Genomic DNA, 11,722 nt, shown 5'->3' with positions numbered 1-11,722 from the left:
TTTAGAACTGGGAACTTTGCAGTGCACCACATAGGGCAAAACATTAAGAACACACTGTTAATACTGAGAGCTTTAATAAGCACAGCCTGGAATAATGAATATAATAATAAAATTCAAGGTTGTGAAATGTTTTTGATTTGTATTTGGTTGTCAAGTTTCATGTGTATAACTAAGTACAACTGTGATTGTGTGTTAATAAAAAGTAACTATGTCTTAATCTTCCTACTAGTAGGAAATTCCTGTCCTTATATTCAGAAGAACTGGTCATTAATGCACAGATAACCAGAAAAATCCATACACATGTTTTCTGATGTGATGGGCATGACTACTATTATTGACATGCCACTGGGAAGAGGGAAGGGGGACTTATTCCAGCCTGTCTCTTGAGATACTAGGAGTTTGCCTTCTTAGTCAAATGCAGTGTGCATGATAATGGAAATCATCAACCCACTAACTGGGTGATGTAAGAGGCTTCCTCAGCTCAGCCCAACCACCCTTACCAATATCACAGTTTACAAGTGACATGCTCTAGTTGTTTAGATATGGAGCAAGGGAGCATTCATAGAATTAAGTATTGTGGGCTCCAGGCAGTACAGGAGTGATGAGTAGTAAAGTAGGCTGGATTAAGGGGACAATTTTCTACTGTGAATTGGGTAAGTTCTTGATTCAAAATTGATTTCTGCCTTGGAAAAGGAGAAACCAACTCTATGGACTTTCAGGGCTGGCACAGTTTGATGTAAAATAAGAGTTCATCCTCAGTAAAGGAACTGGGGAACATCTTTGGATCCTTGGAAGAAGGAACATGATTGGGAGCATGTGATGAGACTCAACGAGTGGTCGTGGATGGGGCTTCAAGACTTGGGTCTTCGGGAGCCTCTCTTGACTCTGTTCCTTTTCCTTCCATTTAGCAACTGATTGTCGTTTGGTCTCACTCTTTCCTTCTTCCTTTCACTGAGTAGAGGAAGAGAAGCTTGACCTTGCTCTAGCGCTCTTTTCCTCATTCTTCTCTCTTGATTGGCCAGGGTAGTAGAAGATGCCTTCTCTCTCTCTCTCTCTCTCTCTCTCTCTCTCTCTCTCTCTCTCTCTCTCTCTCTCTCTCTCTCTCTCTCTCTTTTTCTCTTGCTTAGTTTTCTCCTGGAGGTTGGAGCAGTAGGGAGAACAGTAGCTGATGACAATTTCTGTGGGCAGAAGTAGGTAGGCTACTCTTCTGGTGGGCAGAGTATCAACTGGCGAGATTTACCTTTGCTTTCTCTTTTCCTCTTTCTCAACAAAGAGTTGGGAGACCATGTGTAGAAAGGCCCTATTGTGCCCAGGACAGGTATTGATTATTAATCTGTTATATTTTTCCAGAAATCAGTCTGTCATATTTTTAGAATTAGGCTTAAGGGTTCTATTTTCATTACATAGGAATCATTTTTAATAGATCTACATGTTTGTACTGAGCTAGGAATCTCCATGTGCCTGATAGGCTTTCATTTACAACGTTCATACTTTTGTGGATAAATATTCAATTATTGAGCTAATACTTTTTCCTGTAGCCTATTAAATGCTTTTATTGGCAAAACTATGTCCTTATTTTATGGTACTCTTGTGGCCAGTACTCAGAAGATTTTCAAATTATTGACCCCCAACATATTTGGTATTATAAGCAAGTTACATTGTATACTGTAAAGCACTATATAAATGTGTGGCATTATTCCTTGGAAAATTCAACTTCTATTACCAAAGGAAAAAAACTCCTGATCCTATTGGCTTCATAGAATTTTACCAAACTTTTTTTTCTTTGGCTAGGCAATGGGGTTAAGTAACTTGCCCAGGGTCACGCAACTAGTAAGTGTTATGTGTCTGCAGCAGGATTTGAACTTAGGTCCTCCTGACTCCAGGGCCAGTGCCCTATCCACCGTGCCACATTACCAAACTTTTAAAGAACAATTAGTACCAATAGTACACAAACCATTCTCAAGAACTAAGAAAGCACTCTATTAGACTCCCTTTATAAGGCAAATACAGTATTAATTGCTAAACCATGGAAGGACAAATCAAAGAACTACAGACATATCATTAAAAAAACAACTCAAAAATCCTGCCAAATGGACTACAGCAATTTATCAAAGAAATCATTGATTATGACCAAGTGGGATATATGCCAATAGGAAAACAATCAACACGATTCTTGTATTGTAAAAAACAAAAGCATCCCAAATCACTTTTATGCTAAAAGCCCTACAAAGTGTGGGTACAGAGGGACCTTTTTTTAATATCATAAAAAATATCTGAAACCAAAAGCATCATATGAAATGGGGCTACACCACAAGCTTTCCAAATAAACGTAGCTGTAAAGCAAAGATGCCCACTCTCCAGTTATTTGATACAGTTCTAGAAATGCTAGCCAGAGCAATAAGACATAAAAAGCATAAAGACAGGCAAAGAGGAGACAAAATCACCCCCATCTGCTGACATGACGGTTTAGTCAGAAAATCTTGAGTGAACAAAAACAGTAATTGAGACAATGAACAACTTCAACAAAGTAGCAGCCTACAAAAAAATCCCACAAAAATTAATAGCATTTCTATATAATAAAATCCAAGAAGCAATAATAGAATGGGAAATCCCATTCCACATAACTACAAAACACATAAAATATCTGGGATCAGTCACTGAAGTACACAAAATACTTACATAGATTTAATTGCAAAATGCTTTTTAAATAGAGAACAACTTAAATACCTGTAGGAAAATTCAGTGTTTGTGCCTAGGACATGCCGATATGATATGAATAACAATGCTAACAAAGTTAATTTATAGTTTTAATACTTTACCAATCAAACTATCAAAGGGATACTTTTGTTGAGCAAGTAATTTTTTCATACAGTCCATTAAAAATCTTCATTGGGCAAAACTACGTCTTTCTTTTGCGGCACTCTTGTGGCCAGTACCCAGAAGATCCCAAAAGTATATTTATTTTGTTTTTTATATTTATTTAGTGTTATATATTTATATTTAGTGTTACAATATATTATTTGTATATATTTATATATTTAGTGTTACAGAACATGATAGAATCGTGAAAAAATTCATTTGGAGAAACAAAGGCTCTAGAACAGGGATGGGGAACCTGTGGCTTGGAGGCCACATGTGGCCCTCTAGGTCCTCAAGTGCAGCCCTTTGACTGAATCCAAACTTCACAGAACAAATCCCCTTAATAAAAGGATTTGTTCTGTAAAACAAGAATATGAACAAGCATATGAAAGAATGCTCCAAATCACTAATAAAATATAAATCAAAACAACCCAGAAATATCATTTCACACCCATTAAAAAAACAGGAATAGTCAATGTTGCAGGGTTTGTTGGAAGACAGGATAATTAGTACATTGATGGTGGAGCTATGAATCAGTACAACTATTTAGGAAAAGCAATTTGGAATTATGAAAATAAAGTGATTAAAACATCCATACTCTTCCACTCAGAGATAATAGTAATTACCAGCATTTTAAGGTTTGCAAAGTGCTTTATAAATATTATCTAATTGTATCCTCAAAACACCCCTGGTGGCTCAGATTCTTATAATCAAGCCACTGCTTGGATTTTTACAATCTAGCCAATAGCTCACAGGTGCTCAGATTCCTTCAGAGTCTGGCTAATATGGAGGATCTTTAATAAACCTTGTCTTTGGCTGAAAGAAGGCTTGGGTTGAATTCTTTTGGACAGGACCCACATGTCGTGATCTCAGGGTCCCAGGACCCCTACACCTCTAGACTTCATCATATGGTTCCCTGTACTGGAAAGCTGTCCAACCCCAAGTTCTTCTCTAGCCAAGATTGGAAGGTATGCAAGCCGCTCCCCCCCTTCTTCCTTCCCCTGCAGTTGGGGTCGCTCTCCAAGCACCTCGGAAGGCTTGGAGTTGCTTTTCAGGCAGGGAGTCACAAGGCTGTCTCGCACTTGCTGACATTCTCATGCTCTGGGTCCACTGGTTCAGTTTGAGGCCATAGACCTGGGTACACCTTCTGCAGTACAGAGGACAAGGATGGATGCCCAATTGTATGCCCAATTCTGTCAATTCTCTCGGAGCTAGAGAATTGGAAAAACTTCAGGTGCTTTTTGGTTCCCTGAGGCTTACTTACTCCCTTCCCTCTAAATCCCTGGATTCTTCTTCATGGAGGTTACAGGAAAAGTTAACAGCTAAAAACATTTTAGTAGATTCTGGAGGTTTTTTGATCAAACATTAAAGTTTTGAAATGACTCCTTACAGCCCTGGTCACTGCCTTCTCCCACTTCCTTCCCTTGAGTCTAGAAGGTATCTGTTAATCCCTCCCATAGAAGAGAGTTGCACCCTCCCCCCACTCTGAATTTGCCCACTACAGCGTGGGCTGCACTGGCAATGGCCTTGGGCCCTGGGGCTTTGTGTGGAAGCATCACCCAGGTTCAGCACATCCTGTTCAAGATAAAGAAGCTAGCTTGGAATTTGGGTAAGCACACTCTATTAAAATTGTAGTTTTAATTATTAATGATATGTTGATTCTCTGTGTAATTTGGAAATTCATTTAACAAAACTGAAATCACCTGATTGGTAATGAGTTTGTTTCATGTTTCAAATTGGTGAACTTTTTGTATCAGTTATGTCAAGCAACTTCATGATTTGATTACTGCTAAAATAATTCGGCTATTGTTAGTTATTGTTTTAATGTGTAAACTTGATAAAAAGCTTGTTTGGGTTTTGACTTGCTGAGAATTTGCAAGTATATAGAAATAATCTCTAATGATTGGCTTTTTACACCAGGACAAATTTAAATTTGAGATGTAAATCCTGGAAAAGTTTTTCCTAAACTGTGATTAGTGAAACTTGCTGTTTGAGGTAAAAAAAAGCTCACGATTTTATTTTGAGTTGTCTAATGGATTATAATAATCCATCCACAAATCAATAATCTACCATCTGAGACATGCCACAAGCTACTCAGAGAGAATGTGATACTGGTGGGAAGTCAGCATTGGGAAAAGCTGAGAGGACAATTTTAGCCTTAGTCTAAGATGGGATCTTCCTGGCTCAGTTTTCCCATTATGTTCCTTTGAAAGGGAATGTTACCCCCCTGGCTATGACATGGATTTGATACTGCCTGGTTGGAAAACTGAATTATCTGAATCCAAACAGAGCTAAAGATGCTTTATCCTCTCATTTGGGCCCTAAATCTAATCCCTGCTTTATATCTGGGCCCTGCAGTCTTTTTTGTCAGATTCACGTCTTCCAGACTACAGGCCATTCACCTACAGTTGGCAGCAAACAGCAAGTACCAGCCAATGTCCCCTCCATCGTTGCCTGGATGCAGTCTGTGCTCGGTTCTAGTCAACCTCCTTTTTGGGACCCCCTCGAGGCAGGAAGCTCTAAGCCCCTTTCCAGCAGGAAGCAGTTTCAGAAGTCAAGACCTTCGCCCCTTACCCCAAAAGAATTTGGGTCCCATTTGTTTGAGGGGGGAATGATGAGGATGTATCTAGACCCCAAAAAGGAAAAACCCTAGACTTTCCCACATGGCCAAACGTCTGGTGTTCGCCTGAGGCCATAATCCCATCAACTGGCCTTTCATTGTGGCCATTGTCTACCTCCCTATGGCCCCAGGCCACTTCCCAGCCTTAATCCTGTCTAGGCTCCATTCTCCCTTGGCCACTGTGATCTAGGTCCCTGGAATTCTATTATCTCATAGACTACTTGGCCACTCCTAGATCCCTCCCATAGTCTTTCTGTATGTAAGGCCCACCCGGTCTCCATTAAGATGTTCAGATTCTTATAATCTATCCAATGCTCTGATTTTTACAATCTAGCCAACAGCTCACAGGCACTCTGATTCCTTAAGAGTCTGGCTAATATGGTGGATCTTTAATAAACCTTGTCTTCGGCTAAAAAAAAAAACCAAAAACAAACACCCCTGGTGAGGTAGATGCTGTTATCTCCATTTTATAGATGAGAAATCTGAGACAGATAAAGGTTGAGTGATTTATCCAGGGTCACTTACCAGCTGTGTGGTTGGATTTGAACTCAGGTCTTCCAGACTTTGGCCAAATGTTCTGTCCTATACCACCCAGCTGACTCTTAAAGATCCCACAACTTAACTTATACCCTAAGGAGGTCATTGATAATTTTTTTTAAAATCCCTATATACACCAAGATATATATGTAACAGAACTCTTTGTGATAGCAAAGAAGTGGAAACAAAGTAGATGCCATTGACTGGGGAATTGCAAAAGAAATGGTGGTATATGAATGTAATGGAATTTCTGTGTGGTAAGAAATAATGAATATGATGAATACAGAGAAACATGAGATTTACAGGATCTGTTGCAGAGTGAAGGAAACATACACAATGACTATGACAATTTCAATGGAAAGGATCACAAAACAATCAAAAGTAAATGTTACAAAATTACAAAGAATATGTCTGGCTCCAAAGAAGAGATAAGTCGCACCCTAGTCACTTGCAGAAGGTAGCAGGGTCTCATCTGTGTACTCTGCAGATATTTTTAGACTTTTTTAATGTATTGATTGATTTTGCTGATTAAAATTTTTTTTCCTTTAAAAATCTTTATTTGGGGATGGTTCTCTGGAAGGGTAATGGAAGAGGGATACCAGGAGAAATTGTGGTGATGTTAAAAAAAAAAAGATCAAAAAAAAAATTCAAATTCTATGAAAAGCCTTTAATGCCTCCTTGTGAATGAACTAATGAAAAACCTTTATTAAGTGCTTACTTTATGGAAAGCAACCGTCCTAAGCACTGGATCAGATACAAATGGAAAAGACAACCCCAGCAGGAGTAGGAGTCAAGTCCAGCTAAGACAAGCTGGCCAGTGTCTAGAATTCATGTACCCTGCATATTTTCTTCCAGGCTCAGCTCAGGTGTTACCACTCAAATGAAGCTTTCCCTGCCTCCTCACCCAACTCATTAATGCTCTCTTCCTCTTCAGTTTACTTTTTGTGATGCTTGTGAACCTGTAAGCTCACAGAAGGCAGGCACTGTTGTTTTGAGCTTTGTGTCCCAGTACCTAGCACATGGCAGGTGCCCAGTAGGGACGTATTTGTTGATCTGACCAATGAGGTGAAAACTATCTACTACTAGGGAGTTACAATCTGCATCCATGGAGAAAGTGCCTACATCAAGAATTCAAGCATTCTTTAAGAATTGCAGCCTATAGTGTCACTAATAAGCCTTCAGGTGGCCACTGCTCATAACACCCCCTCAATATTCTACTATTTGCATGTGTAATAGGTGTGTGACTCTGTAATACACCCGCCTCATTACATGGGGTATTCCAAAAGTCTTAGTGGATTTTTAAGCTATTAAAACTTAAATGAATGTGTAAGCCATTAAAGCTTAAAATGGCACTGAGACTTTGGGAACACCTTGAATACATGAAAGGAGGGCTGGAAGGGACCTCAGTGGTCATGTAGTCTAAGCCTTTCAGTTTACTGATGAGGAAACTGAGGCCCAGAGAGGTTAGTACCTTGGCCACAGTCACACAGGTTCCTATTGAAATTCAAACCCAGGTCTTCCGACTCTAAATTCAACATGCTTCCCCATACGTCACTCTGGCAAAATATCTTATTTGCTATGTCCTCTTCTGTCCACATATCAGATTTTCTGCCTTTAAAATATATGTAGTGACAATCAGGGTCTATTGTTCTGATCCTTTATGATACTTTACATTTTTTCCATATTTGTCATGTTTTATAGATCAATAATAATACATTCAATTAATTCACTTCAACCATTCTCCCCAAGACTTGAAGTGGTTTTGAAAAAACAAAAACTACTATGAATGGTTTTTTCCCATAGACAGGTAATCGTAGTTCTAGCATTGGGATCACCAGGCCAACTAGTAGAATCAATTTTGTAACCTACTGGTCTAGGGTCAAAATATCTTTCAGAAAACTGTACCACTCCACAGCTCCTCAAGGCAGCAATGCCCCTATTTCCTACAACCTAGCTAATACACAATTTTGTTGTTGTCAACTATTCGCCAATTTTCTGGGTAAAAAGTTACATCTGATTACTGATCAAACCGAAATTCATTATGGTGTGCAATGCAGATTTTAATTCATTTTTTGCTATTTTCCTAATAAATTTTACTGAATTTCTTTCCCCAATCTTAGGTTTTTCAGATAAAATTTTGGATTTAATTTAATGGATTCCCTAAATCCATCCCACTCATCTAGGATAGAGAATTCTTAGGGTAGGAAACTCCTATCAATTTAGGTTGCCACATTCCCTGTACCTCATAGTCTTAGAAAGCTGCCAAGAACTGGGAGGTTGTGATTGCTTAGGATCACATGGCCAGTATACACCCCCCAGAGGTGGCACATAAGGCTACCTCTCTATTCACTATGCCATGCTGCCTCTCACCCACTCATCTACTTTCCTGTCTTCTGTAATGTAGCACCAGATAGCTTGATAAACAGTTCTTTGATAATCGAGAGGCAACGTGGCTTAGCTGACAGAGGACTGAACATACAATCAGTAAGAACCCAGATCAAATACTTCCTCTGGAACTGTTTCTGCAAATTACTTAATCGAACTAAGCTGCAAGCAACTAAGATTTATCTCACAGGTTACAAATGGTATGAACTGATGAAATCTTCAATCCACAACTTTTCTGAATGGAGAAGGCAGGCGTAAGTCTCCTTTTCATCACTTTTTCATAGCTCCTTTTGATATTGTTTTTACTTATAAATTTTGTTATAATTTTATCCAATTTTATTAAATAACTGCCAGCATTTTGACTGGTATTGTACTGAAGCTATTGGTAAAAATTTTGACACTTCCCAAATTGATTTTAGGGCCTCAACCTAGCCATGATGCATAAAACATCCCTCTTCCTTAATTAGGTCTTCATTTGCATAAAATCACTTTATAATTTTCTTTACATAGGTTTGTTGCACACCATGGCAACTGCCTTTGCACATATAAGGAAGGCATTTGGAGTTTGTTAAAGTGAAATGCATACCCAGATATTCAAGCATTGTTACTATTGTAAATGATATTCTATTAATTTCTCCTGATTTGCTAGTCACAAATAAAACAGATTATTTTTGTAAATCTGACTCAGCATTCACTTACTGAGCACCTTCCTGTTCTCCAAGGAATTGGGCAGGTTTTTTTCTTTTGCTTTTAATGAAAAGGCAAGACCATGGTGAAAATTGACAAGGAACATTTCTGATGAGGATCATCTTCCTTTTCTCTAACATTTAAGTCTGTTCCCCCACATAAGACAAAATTTTCCCTGTTTAAAGTTAGAAGGGCTCTCAGAAATAATCTAGTTTAACCTTCCAATAAGAAGTAGGAATCCCCTTTACAACATATTTGACAGATAAATCATTCAATACTTCCAATGATAGAGAACTCATTCCTGGGCAAAGTAGATGATAAAGGAACAAAGATCTATTAGAAAACCCTTCTTTATGCTAAACCAAAATATGCTTCCCTTTAACTTCTATCTTCCATGGGTCTTAAGATTACCCTCTACCTTAAAATGATAAGTAATATTTATCTAAAATCACCAGTAAGCATTATCTGTAACAGGGATAAGCTAGAAGCCTTCCCAGTACAATCGGGGATGAAGGAAGGATGCCATTATTTAATATTGTACTGGAAATGTTAGCTATAGCAATAAGAGAAGAAAAAAATTAAAGGAATTAGAGTAGGCATTGAGGAAACAAAACTATCACTCTTTGCAGATGATATGATGTAATACTTAGAAAATCCTAGAGAATCAACTAAAAAACTACTTGAAACCATTAACTTTAGCAAAGTTGAAGGATACAAAATAACCTACATAAATCATCAGCATTTCTACATATTACCAACATAGTCCAGCAACTAGATAGAGAAATTCCATTTAAAATAACTATAGACAATATAAAACACTTGGGAATCTACCTGCCAAGACAAGCCCAGGAACTATATGAACACAACTATAAAACACTTTTCACACAAATAAAGTCAGAACTGAATAACTGGAAAAATATTAATTGCTCATGGGTAGGCTAAACTAATATAATAAAAATGACAATTCTATTTAATTTACTTGTTCAGTGCCATACCAATCAAACTACTAAATTATTTTACGGGTGTAGAAAAAGTAACAAAATTCATCTGGAAGAACAAAAGCTCAAGGATATCAAGGGAATCAATAAAAAAAATGTGGAAAAAAGGTAGTCTATCCGTACCATATCTCAAACTGTATTATAAAGCAGTAATTATCAAAACAATCCATACTGGCTAAGAAATAGAGTGGTGGATCAGTAATATAAGATTAGGTACAAATTACATTATAGTAAATGACCACAGTAATCTAGTATATGATAAACCCAAAGATCCAAGCTTTTGGAACATAAACTCATTTGACAAAAACTTCTGGGAACAGTACAAAACAGTGTGGCAGAAACTAGCCACAGACCAACATCTCATATTGTATACCAAGATAAAGTCAAAATGGGTACATGATTTACACATAAAGGGTAATACCATAAGCAAATTAAGAGAACATGGAATAGTTTATCTGTCAGATTTATGGATAGTGGAAGAATTTAGGACCCAAGAAAATACAGAGATCATTACAAAATGTAAGAAAGGTAATTTTGATTATATAAAATTTAAAAGTTTTTATACAAAACCAATGCAACTAATATTAAAAGAAAAGCAGAAAACTGGGGGAAAATTTTTTTTTGCAACAAGTATCTCTGATAAAGGACTCACTTCTCAAATATATAGAGAACTGAAGTCAAATTTATAAAAATACAAATCACTCCTCAATTGATAAGGATATGAACAGATGAAGTCTTCAGGTGAAGAAATCAAAGCTATGTACAGTCATCTGAAAAGATGTTCTAAATCACTATTGGTTAGAGAAATGCAAATTATATGACAAAAAAGGACAACGTTGGATGTTGGAGGGGATACAGAAAACAAGGACACTAATGCACTGTTGGTGAACTGATCTAACCATTTTGGATAGCAATTTGGAACTATGCCCAAAAGGCTATAAAACTGTGCATACCCTTTGAGCCAGCAATACCACTGCTAGTCTATATCCCAAAGACATCTAAAAAAAGGAAAAAGGACTTATTTGTACAAAAATATTTTATAACAGCAGCTCTTTCTGTGGTGGCTAAGAATTGGAAATTGAAGGGATGCCCATCAATTCAAGAACAGCTAAATAAGCTGTGGTATATAATTGTAATGTAATATTGTGTTATAAAGAATGACAAGCAGGATGATTTCAGAAAAACTTAAAAAACTTACATGAACTGATACATAGTGATGTGAATAGAACCAGGAGAACATTGTACATAATAACAGCAATATTATTTGATGAAGAATTATGAATGACTTAGCTATTCTCAGCAATACAATGATCCAAGACAATCCCAAAGGACTAATGAAGCATACTGTCTGCCTCCAGAGAAAGAACTGATATTGACTGAATACAGACTGAAAACATGCTATTTTTCACCTTTTTTCTTTCATTTTTTTCTTTTGAATCTTCTCATACAAAATGACTAATCTGGAAATGTTTTACGTAATTGCACGTGTACAACCTGTATCTGATTGTTTACTGTGGGGAGAGAGGGAATAGAATCTGGAACTCAAAACTTACTACCATCTGGAGTTACAAAGAATGACTGTCATTCAAATATCTGAAGATAACTTATCAGGTCCCAGTAGAAATATCCCCAGCTC

The sequence above is a fragment of the Phascolarctos cinereus genome, unplaced genomic scaffold (genome assembly GCF_003287225.1).
Source record: "Phascolarctos cinereus isolate Bilbo 61053 unplaced genomic scaffold, phaCin_HiC Scaffold_5;HRSCAF=322, whole genome shotgun sequence".
Lineage (NCBI taxonomy): Eukaryota > Metazoa > Chordata > Mammalia > Diprotodontia > Phascolarctidae > Phascolarctos > Phascolarctos cinereus.
The sequence above is the reverse complement of the archived record's forward strand: the minus strand, read 5'-3'. Positions refer to the sequence as shown.